Source organism: Camelus dromedarius, chromosome 3, assembly GCF_036321535.1.
Source record: "Camelus dromedarius isolate mCamDro1 chromosome 3, mCamDro1.pat, whole genome shotgun sequence".
NCBI lineage: Eukaryota > Metazoa > Chordata > Mammalia > Artiodactyla > Camelidae > Camelus > Camelus dromedarius.
Genome location: NC_087438.1, coordinates 82,781,427 through 82,795,895, shown reverse-complemented (window position 1 = coordinate 82,795,895; position 14,469 = coordinate 82,781,427). Strand labels below are relative to the sequence as shown.

At 39.0% G+C, this 14,469-nt stretch overlaps 1 long non-coding RNA gene and 1 other non-coding gene across 2 annotated transcripts in view; both read right to left on the bottom strand.

Annotated features, from left to right (window-relative positions):
• Positions 1–14,469, bottom strand: part of LOC116152258 (uncharacterized) — a 37,845-nt gene that overhangs the window by 14,874 nt on the left and 8,502 nt on the right. The gene's annotated exons all lie outside the window — the stretch shown is intronic.
• On the bottom strand, positions 11,062–11,193 carry LOC116152372 (small nucleolar RNA SNORA70). Its single transcript, XR_004136011.1, has one exon. It is a non-coding gene; the product is annotated as a small nucleolar RNA SNORA70 (small nucleolar RNA).

The window sequence follows — 14,469 nt, the reverse complement described above, 5'->3', positions numbered from 1 at the left end:
GAAGTAACATATAAATTACCTAGAACAAGGCCTGGTGCATATCTGCACTATGTAATTGGATGAGGTTAGTTTTAAAGAATAACATTAATTTTGTTTGATCTCCTTTCTCCACTGTAATTTGATTGACTGGTATTCATAAAAAAAGAGCAGCATTTTTGTAATCTGACTTTTTCAAGATTCCACATGATTTAACATTATTTCCAGCAAACTGTATTGTTAATTTCTCTAGCCTTTATGACCATCTATGATTAATGCTCTCTTAGCTAGTAATAAATGTGATGTTATGAGTTCTGTAACTTGAAGCATTATAAGTAGGGCAAAATGAGATGATTTGTGCAATCAAAGACAGGTGGGATGGTTCATACTTGACCCTCACTCAGGAAATATAAAATAATTTATGATAGGAGTACAGGACCATTTAGGAGAGAAAAATACATCAGGCAAAGAAAAAGATACTATATTTTTAAAAGATAGTATGAACCTTAAGTTAATTATGCAATACAGCATGATTATAAACAACTTGCCTTCTTTTAATCAGATGTGCCTTGGCTAAGTCACTGACGTTCTCTGTGCCTCAGTTTCCTTGTCTGCTAAATTTTTTACCTCATAGAGTCTTAAGGTTTAAATGAGTTAATAGTGTAGAGGGGCAGAATTTGCCACCACAAAATATGTCTCTTTGGCATAAGGATTATTTATGCTGATTATTTTTTAAGAAACTGCAGACATAGGAAAAGTCCTGAAAACTGAAAAGAATTTACCCTTTCCTAAGGGACACTTGCATGTACAAAAGAAATTTTTATTTATAAGGAAATCTCCTTGCTATACCAGGAAGAGAAGGATGACTCCAAATCTCTAGAAATTCTATCATGCAGAAAGCAACAACTTAAATTTGCATAACAACTTTACCCTTATTTTCTGTGCTTTTCCTGGTAACCTCCATTAACTGACTCCCAATGTCAACATCTCCTTTTTTCTTTAACTGAAGATGGTATAAGATCTTCCTTCATTTCAAAGAGTTACTCAGTTTTTCTGGGTCTCTCCCATGTATTCAGGAGGTATACATGTTGCTAAACTTTTATTTGTTTTTCTCATATTAATCAGTCTTGTATCAATTAAATCATTAGAACAGCCAAAGAACCGAGAAGGGAAGAAGAGAACGTTTTTCCACTTGTACTATATATATATATCTCGATATATACGTAGATATATTTATATAGTACTATCTGGATATATGTATATATATATGGTGCAAAACAGTCAAAAATACTTATTTTTCAATAATTGATTGTCATTATTCTTTCTGGAATTCATTAGGGTCCTGGAAATAAAGAGTAAACACACTCTGCTGGGATTATGAAAAGAACTTAATATTGGTATGATTTTCAGAGGTGTGGGCAGGGATAGGAACTGTAAGAAATACTGAGGCACCCAGGGACTTGCAACAGTCAGAAGCCATTATCACAGTGAGGCCTGCAGAGGCAAGCAGGGGGAGGACAGTGTTGGAAAGGGCAGGGGGGAACCATCTCTATTTTCAGCTGACCAAACTCAACAGGAAACCAGAGGGCAGGGGTGTCAAGGTAGTCAAGGCAAGTGTAGTGCAGAGGAGTCAGCCCCCAGGGCTCCAACAGGGCAGAGAAGGTCAGAGATAACCTTCCATGGAGATGAAGGTTAAACAGAAACTACCCAGCCCAAATCATAATTAAATCATTGAAATAAACCCCTTATTCCTTAGAAATAGTTAGTCTCAGCCCAGAGCCTTTATTTTGCTCACTGCATTTCTTCCTCAGTTCCTCAACCATGTCAAGTCTGTTTTTAGCTTTAGGAGAGAGACCCACTGTGACAACAGTGTCACATCTGATATCTTCTGGGGTCTGAATGGTGGAGTGTCAGCCTTTATTTTGAGACACATATTTCTCTTTCACTATTCTAATACATAGTCAAAAGGAAGAAAATTATTGATAATTTTAAAAAAGCTGTTAAGTCTGATAAATTTAAATTGTCAATTTGTGTGGAAGACAGAGGTGTCAAAAATCTAAGTCTGTTACATTTTTGGTGACTTCTTAACAGAGCAATGGCTCACTTTATGTTTGGTTGTGTTCTATATTCTATTCTATAGAGTGATTCATAATTATTAGACTCACTTTCAGCCAAAGATTTTACATTCAATCAGCAAACAGTCTAAATGAATCAGCCTAAATCTTGATATTTGAAAAAGACTCTCTCCTTAACCAAATGTCAGTTGGGCTCTTTGAAGTTCTCTTTTTGACTAGGACTTGCCCTTGGGCCCTATCCTTGGCCTGCTTAGTCCAGTTTATCAAGAATCCAGTGCAGTTAGTTTAGCAAAAATTCCCTTCCTTTAATACCTGATAAAACTCCTCACTGTTGACCGGTGGTATCCAACTGCCCTTGTTACTTGATCAGTTTCTTTATTCTCCACCCTGGCTGTCTTATCACTGTTGGAGTGTGTGTCGAAGGGATTTTCCCCTTCTCCTTCTGGATTCTTTTGGCTAGTTTAATAATATGACACAAGGCAGATTAACAAAAGAAAATCAAAGTTAATTTTGTATGTATATGTGTGTGGGTCTTATAGATATAGGACCTAAAGAAATGACCAAAGCAGCCAGCTTTCATACTTTTTAGACAAAGAAACAATACATTTATGAGGTACTGACAAGGACAAAAAAATTTAGGCTTGGGTGCTTAATTAGTAAAGAACCTACACAAGATTTTGAGCTTGGAGTACTAAACTAGTAAAGGAGTAACAAGGTCTGTTATACAGGCCTCTTAGCCCCGGATTCCCTATCCATGGTTATTAGGGTATCTTTCTGCCCCCTGGTACAGGGAGAGCACCTTTCACAAGGGAGATTTATTTTGTGATTTCAGGGAGGCAGAGAAGAGGGTCCAAGTGTTCTTACTGCACTGACTGTTCCTCAAGTAACTTTAACTTAAAATAGTTAATATGTCACTTTGTCATATTTTGGGGAAGTCTGCCCTAAGACGTTCCTGTGAAATTTCCCTGGAGGTTCCACATATTAAGATCTGAGCTGGTAGACTGCTCTATTATTTTATTCAATCAGTTTCTTAGTTCTGAGAATAGGTCAGTTCAGTTAAACTCACTTCAGGAGACTCCCAAACTCAGTCCCACATTACAAATGCAATCAGGTATTTAATAAGAGGCATGCCTACGGAAATAAACAAACAAACAAACAAACAAACAAACAACCCCAAAGGTTAATGATTGGAACAGACAATAAGCCAGTTTCTGAGCCCAGGGGGCAGCTAAACAAAAACATTTCTAGATATCAGAGTCAAAGCTTGTTTTGTAGTTTGAAATGTCTCTGATGATGTCATCAGATGTTCAGGTAAACTTTTGAGTGGCCCATACAGCAACAGGCATGAAGATTGTTTAAACATGAGCTGTTGTGGCAATTTCTCTGAAGTTTATATAAAGTCATCTAGCTTCACTTTGCAGGGCTTCCGTGAAAAGAGCAGATTTAGTTCTCGGTGATTCCAAATCAAAAGGATGTTAGAAAATTGGAAACACCAGTTTGGAGAGTCATAGGCAGGTATTAGAAGAAACTATAAAAATTCAGGATCCAGTCTAATTTACAGGTAAATAACAAACCTCAAAGACAATTAATAGAAGCAGAGTCTGAGATCCACTTCTCAAAAACCTCTCAAGGGAGATATATAGGAAAAATTTGTAGAAGACTTTGAAATGTACTGAAAATAATTAGTGAAACCAAACATTTTTCTAGGGCACAGTATTCCTAGTTCTCTAATTCCATTGGCTCTATGCCTTTCCTTGACTTTAAGCTTTTTACAACTCCGTAAGTTGTAAATAACTGACTGAAGTGAAAATGATTTTTGACCAGAGACATGTAAATGAATTCTTCCAGTAAGGGAACAACTGACTTCCCCCCTCACTTGTGGAAAAAGCTAACATTGCACCTATTTGTAAATTCATTGAAACATTCCTGGCTATGTATATCTGTGTGGTATTTTGAACCTATTGTAGCATCTTTTAGATTTCCTCAATAATGAATGAGTAAATAAAATCTTTGACATTTTATATCTGTCAAGTAAAAATTGACACTTGCCATCTACCTCTACAAGGATTAAATTATAGTAGAGAATAACCTTTGTTTTGTTGGAGGTTTGCAGGGACACAGGACCTAGCCCCTGGGGATGGCTGCAAGAACAATGAATGCCTGCAGCAAGGAGATTACAACAATCAACCACACCCTCTCCCCTATTTTTCCTCCCCCTCCCTTATTTTTTGTATAAAAGGAGCCTGTATTCTGACTGGAGCAGGATGTTTCTCCAAGACATTAGCCTGCCATGCTCTCGGTCTGCGGGCTTTCCGAATAAAGTTGCTATTCCTTGCCCCAACACCTCGTCTCCCAATTTATTGGCCTGTTGTACAGCGAGCAGAATGAGTTTGGACTCAGCAACAAAATCATGAGCCACTGCAGTCACTGACCTTCAACGCTCTCTGAAAGGAGTTCAGGGTGGGGATCAGGAATGAGGCACTCTGTGCTCTGGGAAAACTGGCAAAACAGGCCTTCAGATAGTTAGACATTTTCAGGAGAAGATTCATGAGCCCAAAGTCTTGCATCTCCTCATATTTGGAAAAACACTAAAATCATTAATGGTGACATCTGCCCCTCATGACGAGCAGCAAGCCACTGCCAAAATATGTGCATGACTTCACATCCCCTCTTCACTGAAACCGTTTATGATATTGATCTTCCCCACACCTACCCCTTCGGAGCAGTTCCTCGGAGCTATCTGAGATGCTGTTTCCTGGGCTATCGTTCTCATTTTGCCCCAGATAAAACTTAACTCACGTGTTGTACATTTTTTTCAGTTGACATATTTGTACAAGACTCATGATTTTACCTTTTCAGAAAAATTATTCTTTAACAGTTATTACAGTCGGCTCTTGAACAACATGAGTTTGAACTGTGTAGGTCCACTTACATGCAGATTTTTTTCAATAGTAAATACCAGCCTACTACACAATCCAAAATAGGTTTGAGACAGGATGGAAGGGGCAGGGCACAGCCATTCAAGGAATGACCGCAATTTAACACCAAAATGGTGGAAGATTCACCAAAATGGTGAAAGATTCACTCCCAGTTGGCCCTGAGGATTAAGAGGTTTGACTTCTAGTAGACCTTGAGCTTCATTATACGCTCATGGTAACAGCCTGATAAATAACACGCCTGCAGGCGCCATGACAGTCCCAAGGCCAACCGCAAAATGGCCAAAGAATGGGCGGAGGCCCAGTTCCTGGGAGTCTCAGCCCTTTCCCCAGGACAACTGGAATGGTCCCACTTGGAGGCGTGTGAAGCTACTGAGACCATAAAAACTGACATCATCACACCTAGTGGCCCTTTTCACTCCCTCCCCTTTGGAGATGGCCCACACTCTATGGAGCGTGTACCTACTTTTACTTTAACCTGAGCACCCAGTTCCCACACCTCTTTCCTTGCCTTTCTCTTGCCTTACACTCTATGCAGTATGTACCTCTCTAAATAAACCTATCTTTACTCAAGGTGGCTCACACTTGAATTTTTTCCTGTGCGAAACCAAGGACGAACACTTGGCGGGGCACGTTCCAGGGGCTCAGTCGAGACTGGGACACGGCCCTCCTCACACCCACATCCATTTTCCTGCATCATCTTGAACCTATAGCTGTGGAGCTACAGTTTCAGAGGAACCCCATACCCAGAGGAACAGCATACACAGAAGGTGGATATAAGTTATATATGGATTTTCAACTGCACAAGAGGGTGGGCACCCCTGACTCCACAGTGTTCAAGGATCAGTTGTATTGTTATTCCCAGTTTTAAGATGGAGAAACTGAGGCTCATTAAAGTTAGGTAACTAACCCACAGTGGCACCACTAACAATCTGACTCATGATGGTTGAAGTCAAAGTACATACTTTTCTCCATACACTATAATTGTATTAATGTAAACAAAATCACATGGAGTTTGTATGCTGGAGCACTTCAAAGAACACTGAATCATATGCAGCATGAAAACTCAGCCAACTAATAATTACTACTGATTAGATAATTAGTTACTAGAATTGCTAATTAGATTTCAACATAGTTGCTATATGGTAATAAAAACAAAAACAATAGCTTAGTGAAGCATACACAAAGTAGCATTACACAAACTAGCCATCAAACATGCCAGTAAATCATTTCAATTAGAACTTAAAGAAGTCTCAAGTATATTTTTCTTCTCTTCACTGATTCCTGGAATTAGCAGAGCTCATTAGCTGATTTTGAATGGTTTCTACATAATAAAAGAAAAGAAAAAAAGAGGAAAAGAAAGCCGAGGAAGATGAGGAACAGCAGGTTTCAGCATGTGATAAGCTAAAAATTATTTATTTATGAGATAGAAAACTGTTTTGCAATTCTGTGACACTGGGCAAGTTTTAATCTAAGTCAGGTCCTTCCTATAAAACATGAGTTTAAGACTACCTACCATTAAGCTATTAAGATAAAATTGAGATAGTTACTATCAACCATCTAGCACATAAGTTAAGTCAATACATTTTAATTCCCTTTGCTCAATCCTAGCCCTACCCAGATCATTCCATAATCCTCAAAACGCAGTAAAACAGTACACAAGAATTTAAAATCCACTTTACCACTGAGTAGTGCCAAAGAACACACAGCGAATCTAAATATTCAATAAGATTTTGTTTCCAAAGTGTATCTGTAAGATATAAATCATTAATGACAATTTACATAACAAGTAACTTCAAGACTTATCTTATGAATGTAACGAAAAATGTGTTTGCCTTTAAAAAATGTAAGACAAGCAAATGCCATATGACTCAGAAGTTCTGATTGCCATCAAGTAACATCTGAGAGGAAGATTCATAGTGGTAGAAGTGTGACATCCTGGAGGGACAATTTTATGTCACAGTTATCTTTGTACACAGCTGAAGTGACAAGCTAATATATAGCCTTAAAGCCACTTAAGATGATAAAATGCTCTGCGTTTCCTCACTCAGCTACAGTTTTTTGAGGAAGAAAAGGATGGGAGGGTGCTTGTTTGAAATCACATTCCCAGTTTAGTTCATGGAGGATAATTGGCAAAACACTGAAAATACCAGTTTTTATTTTGCCAGCTTTTTATATCTTCCTCAGTGACCTCTCTAGTTTCTCCTTCCCTCAACTCTTCCAAAATGTTTCACCTTCATGAATCCTCTGAATTAAAAATACACAGAAACTAAATATAACTCTAAACTTTCTACCAAAAACCCAAAGTGATCTTCATACTCTAACCTAAATATAAAATATAACTGTAAATAAAAAATACTAAGTAAACAATTTAATTTTTGAGTGGCATATTCATAATTAAAAAAAAAAAACCTTTATAAGGTAAATCATAAAGAGGGAAAGAAAATTGCCTTAAAGAGAATACAGAGGGAGAGCATAGACAATGAGCCACTGTCTGGGTCTCTGGCAACCAATAACACATTAAAAAGCTATTTTCAACACTGAGATATTAAACATGGAACATTTTCTTCTGAGCAGAGGTCTGCTTCAGGTTTGCTGTGATTCAACTGTTTGGACACAAAACCGTGAGGCCGCCATAGGACAATCTACAGGTATGTACAGACAGAATGGCCTATATGTTATCTCTTTAGGCATTCTTGATCACCTAGAGAGTAAAGAGAATTAGTCATATAGTTTCATCATCATCAAATGCCAAGAGCCAATACTCTGTCACTGGCACCCCTTTCCTAAGTTACATTTAGTACCTCAGCAATTTCACATGGGCACTTACCCTGATGCTGATTAAACTTATAATGTTTTTCATGCAATCAGTTGATTCAGATGAAACTATCCCATCTATACCCAAAAGAGCTGTGTCCCATAGATGAAACTTACCACAGTAAGTAACTGAGATCAGAAAAACCAGAAGTCCAAGATTTAGAAAACAGCTGTATCTCCTAAATGTGTTGTAACTCTCAGTTAACAAGGAACGGGTCAGTGGGTAGTCTGGTCATACATCATTCCTTTTGGGGTCTTTTGTTTCAACCCCAACTGTTCTAACATCAAGTAGTATACTGAAAATCACTTCTGACACTTACTGTCTAGAGTTTGTGTAGACCCCACAAGTTAAGGGCTCAGTCCTCTGAACACTACCTCTACTTCAGATGCCAGCCACAAGTTCAAGTGATTCCCAGGTCACCTACACCATTAACAAGTTGCAAATTTGAGAGTTCCTATGACTCTTCTTGCATTTGATAATTCGTTAGAACTTAACAGCATTCAGGAAAGCACTATACTTACAATTAGGGCTTTATTATGATGCATACAATTCAGGATCAGTCAAGTTAAGAAACACATAGGGCAAGGTCTGAGAGTGTCCACAACACAGAATTTCCATGCCACAGAGTTTCACCAGCCAGGAAGCTCCACTGAGCCTCCTACCTAGAGTTTTTACTGAGATTTCATTATACGCTTGGCCATGTGATTGAAATCAATCTCAGTCATCCTCCTCTCCCCAGAGGTAAGGCTGGCTCCAAGTCCCAGCCCTCTACCTAACTGACTGCCTTATGACCAGCCTCCTTCCTGAAGCTCTCTTGGGGACCACTGAGTCTCCTTACTAGCAGGAATTCAGGATTGATCCAAGGGGCTCATGAATGACAAAGATACTCTTATGACTCAGGAAATCCCAAAGATTTAGTCTCCCTCCCAGGATTCAGGGACAGAGGCCAGGCAAATATTTATTATACAAGACAGGGACAAGCATACATGTTGCAATATGAAATGAGCCAAACACAAGGCCTGAATGTGGAACTGATGACTGAATAATGTCCTGGGAGACATAAGTGACTTGTCTCTCCTGCACCAGAACCACAGATCAGCTTCAGTGCTTAATTAAAACTGTCAGCTCTCTTGTTTCTTATCCTATTTTCAGAAAATAATGGGCCTTGCAGCCTGAAATTGAACCACCCCAGGGGCACTGACACCATGTGGGTTAACCTGCATAATCTACAATGTTTAGCACTTTCATATTCCTATTAGGAGTATTTAGCCATGTAAAAAATTCTCGACATTTCCCAAAAAGCACTTCCTCCTTAGGTTCTGACACGCTTAAATGATGCTGTCTATTAGCATATCTAATCTGAAATAGCTGATGCTCATAGCAAACACCTCTAGATCAATGCAGCTACAAAATCTGCAACAGAGAGGTATCCAATCATCTGGTCTCTCACTGTACCGCAGGATGGGCACGATGCCAATCCTTCTGAGCTATTATTGGTCTCAAGTGCTTTCAGTACCCATTCTGGAGATGAGGTCTGCGACAGTGTATCCTGTCCAGCCCTCCAGTTCAGATAGAACATAAAACACTGGTGCTGAAATTGGCCAAACTAAAAGCTAAGGATCAGCTAGACCATTCACTTTGCAAATTTTACTTAACCTTTCTGTACTTAAGATTAATCATGTGTAAAATGAGGATAATGACAGTATCATAATTACATAGTCATGATAAAATGGGGTAATACATGTATAACTTTAAGGCACTTTGGAAGACAAAGTTGTTAAAACAGGCAGAATTCTAATTTATGTTCTGACATCATCTTATTCAACAAAATTTTCATTGGCTTTTTTTCTGATAGGCTGTGCTTTGGAAACAATGAACAATTACATGCACATCCACACAGAAACACACACAAGCATACATTGATCTCTCGTGGCTCTAACAAAAGGCCACTCAGAGACCCAATGTGCATTCAGTAGCCACAGCAGCATTTGGCAAGGTAGATAGAGATGAACAATAACCTGAAAACATTTCAAAACCCTGCCAAAAGGAATTAAAATACTACACAATGCCCATATTTTGACCCTGCCTACAGCTCCTTTAGCTTAGATTTATGCAAAGATAAGTGGCTCTCCATGGTAAGTCAGATCCTTCCATTTGCATTCTAAAAGTGCCAGATTTATCCCCCATTCCCCTGATAGCTAAAGTAAAACATTCAGCAACACCAAATACCTTTATTTAGAGCATTCTCCAAAGATTTCAAGCTAGCATTGACAGCCAGGTGGTTCCAATCAAAAGACTGGATAGGGCCATTCTTATATAAGAATGATTGTCAATCAGTGTGTTTTGATCTTCTTTAAATCATGCCTCTTTCTATGCTTTTCCCCATAATTTCTGTGTGTTCATACCTATCAAAGATAGTTACAAAAATCTTTGCTTTCTATTATTTGCAAATTATTTTCATTATATATTGAATAAGCTAGTTCAAACTGCACACACTGTCTCCAGATACTTCCTCTCAGAAGATAGGCTATTTTCCAAAATCATTTCATCTCCCACCATTTAAAATTCACTGGAGTCTCAAAATTTCAACTACCCTTTCACCAAGTAATTCCTAAAGCATATGATTTTTATCTTCTAATGAAAATGCTTCCACAGATTTGTCTTTTAAGTTCTTATCCACAGTTTCTATGATTCTTGAATTTTTGTTGTTGTTGACGTATAGTAGATTTACAATGTTGTGTTAATTTCTGGTCTGCAGTACAGTGATTCACTTAAACATATACATTCCTTTTCATATTTGTTTTTATTATAGGCCATTACAATGTATTGAAAATAGTTCCCTGTGCTATACAGTAGCACCTTGTTGTTTATCTATTTCATATATAGTAGAAATCCCAAACTCCCAATTTATCCCTCCCCACTCCCTAGAATGTATATTCTTATTCTAACAGTCATACTTCATATTTCTTCACTCCTTGAATACTGTGTGCCTAATAGTGACTGGCACTCTGCTAGGCATCAGGGCGCCATGGTGAAAAGAAATGAATGTGGCAACTGCCTGCATGAACCCACTTTCTGTTGGTAAAGATATACAGGAAAGAAAGAAAGAAAAGCAAGCAAAGCAAGCAAGCAAAGAAAGAAAGAAAGAAAGAGGGAAAGGAAAGAAGGAAAGCAAGCAAGCAACTGCTGTGAATTTTTTTATTTATTTTTTCCTAGGTTGGGGACAGTATGCCAGACATGAACGTCCACTGGAAAGGGCTGTCTCCAAGGTCCCTTAAGGCAACCCACACAGGCAACAGGCTGCATACACTACCGGGGAGAATACTGTTTGCAGCCATTGCACCCTGGGCCCCTTGAGGAAAAGAGCAGTCAGCTTAATTGGCTGCAGTGAAATAATTTAATTCCAAAGAGGTACTATGAAGGAAACAAATGGGGCTGGAATAGAGAATAAGGAGGCATGGAAGCTATCTTAGAAAGTGAAGTTCAGGAAAGGATTGTGTAAGGACGTGAAGTTTAGGCTGAAGAATAAAGGATGAGGAGGAGCTGCTACTGAAAACTAGCCAAGAGAAACTGCCAGCAAGAAGGAACTGTATGTGTAAGACTATGAGATCAGAAACAACTAGGGATGGTTTAAGGCTGGGGGAGTTCAGTGTGGTCAGGGAACAGGGATTGAAAGCAGAGTGATAGATAACGATCTAGAAGTGACAATGAGTGGTTAGAGGTATAATGAAACTATTTTCAAGCCCAGAGATATGGGGATGTGAGAGGGGAAACTGCCTCTATTTACAAAAAAACCCCAGCACATTCTGAAGATAGTCAGGTTTCATTTAGGACAGGAAAACAAAGGAATGCTTTGTGACCAACTACCTGAGGATGAAGAGAACTTGTTGACAAGCAGGAAGGCATTCCGGAGGCATTGTGGAAGTTTAGGTACCCAGTGGGGGTCAGATCAGGGTTGTGCAGAGCAGTACAGGGAGAAGATTCCAGGTGGTGAGAGATGGCAGGAGGCTCGCACTTCTGTGGTAACTGGGATAAACAGGGATGTGAGGCAAGAGGGACTTGTCCTTATAGAACTGGTGATGAGAGAGGACAATCAATATAGCTATTTCCCTCCATGGGGAACCAACCTCCAAAGACAGCTGCCCACAAGACTGGACTGCTTCAGTGTGATGGGGCTGGGGGCTACAGCTACCCTCTGCAGGTTATACCATGTGGTGAAATAACGCACCCTAGTGGCAGCTCCCAAAATGTACAATGACCCTCAGCAGTGCTGAGATGGAGGAGGCAGGAGAATGGGGAGGTTCAGTCAGTGAAATGTGACTGACCAAAGGCTCACATTTTATGTGTCTTCCTTTGACTGCAGGCCAGCTTTTAAAACTATTCCTGTAATTTGATGATATCAAATACATACAATAAAAACATAAATATTTTTGAACTAACAGAATTCATCTACCTGCATGCTTTCAACTGTGGGCCAACAAAGAAATTAATAAAAATTCAGTGGGATGGAAAAATTTACCACCTAACAGCAGTATCAGTGGCCAATTTAAAGTCTGAGAAATGGTTATGAAATATAGTCATAATTGCAAACCTCCCCATAGAAACAAAGAAAACACTCTGAAGTTATGGGGGAAAAATACAGTCAGAAACCATCATGATTGAGGGAAATGGTGAGGCTGTAGTTCTGGAAATTTCAGCTCCATTAGGATGAAAAATGTTTAACAGCACATATATCATTCGACAGTTACACTATATAGGTCTCCTTAAAAAAAAAATCATTCCGTTCCCATGACCCAGAACTTGTTTTAACATATGTTTCACACATGAAAGTCTCTACTCCATGATCAACTCTTCTCATCAGTTTTCTAATATTGAAAAAAAATGGGAAAATATGTTTTCACTCTTTAATTTTGTGTATTTGTCAAGTTAGGGAACCTCCCACGACTTTATGTGTATATAGGAGAGCCTACCTAGAGAACTAACTCATAAACCATAAATGCGACATCATTGTGCGGCTCTTCTGTTGGCGTGGCATTTGGTGTTAAAAAGAGAGCACAGGACACATTATGAAGTTCGACAGGGGCTAAGCATGCCCCACATAATTGAGGAAGTAATTCGCTGAATGCCTTCCTCAGCAGTACACATTGCCTCTGCCCTATTTACATTGAGAAGCAAGATCTTCATGGCATTTACTTGGCTTGCCACTGTTGAGTATTATTCCTCCCCTGTCCGGTGCCCCATCCAAAACTCCATCATTAGGAACTGAAGCAGTCAGCCTGGGCTAGTCTACACTAGAGAAGACCTACATGCAGCCAAAGAACTGCATGCACAGCACACAAGGAAAGATGCTGAGCTTGGCTACTAAAGCTGCACACTGACCAGATGGCGTTTGCATCATTCAAGAGGGAGAAAATTGAAACTAGGAGGCTGGTGTCTCTATAGAGAGATTGACAGGCATAACGTGGCTCCAATGTGGCAAGGGGCATCAAGACACACTCCAGAGTACAGAGCTCTGATAGTATCACTTCCTAATTACCTCTACACTGGTGAGACATTTGCCAGCTGCTTCCACAGAGAAATCTTCAAATATCAACTGGGGAAAGTAAGATCGTCTCCCACAGCAGGTCAGCCTTACTGAAGTGATTGGTAATTAAAAGGAATCCTAACCTCTGAGCTGCATGTGGGCAAAGGGTAGGGAGAAAGAGAACACCATGGCAGCTGAGATACAATGAAATCAAATGGTGTAACTGCAAGAGGGGAGCAGAACTGATGCCCTGAAACATGGCTGAAGGCTTACTGGATAACCGTGTCACCAACAGACTGTGCAACAGCCTCTAGAATGTGGATGCCTCTTCCAAGACAAGCTTCAGGTCAGTTCAGAGCCTGAGCCTTAGAGTCACACACATATGGTAAGCAAGACTTTAGGGACTGAAACATTTTAACCGCAAAATAAGCTTCAGGTACACAGAGGGAGGAAGAACAAACAAAAGTAACCAGGAATCATTAACAGTAGCCTCGTCTTTGCAAATGAAAGAGAGAAAAATGATCCAAAACAATGCTGCTTTATGATGATCTGAAATGCTGCCAACACCACCATCCAACAGAGATAAAAAATAACTCTCACTTTCAAGAGTGCAATAATTAGATGAGGTTGTTGAATTGCAGAGGTTCAATTTTTAAAATATAGTTTCTATTACTCTAAAGGAAATTAATGTTGTTAGAAAAATTATAAAGTTCCGATAAGTATAAAAAAAAAACTTGTAATCCTACCTCTCAGAGGGCAACCACTATTATTTTGTCATTTTCTGTTCTCTTTTCTATACATATTTTGACATAGTTGAAATACTAAATATGAAACGTACCCTGCTTTTTCAGTTATGATAATAAATGTTTTCCAACTGACTTTATTTTTTAATATAACTGATTTACTTGTCACAGATTTTATCTTTTCTTTAAGGTCATATAATGTGCAATATAGCCTACCTTGCAGATGTAATACCTAGTGATAAATTTTAAAAATAGTTTATGGGTTCTTACTAGATTCAAATCACTGAGCTAAACAGAAAAATCTAATTTGAGTGGAATTTCCGCCTGCAGCAGAATCAGAAACATGAAACTCCAGTAACACTGTTACTGAAAGCAAATTCCTGTGCCCCATGTACCA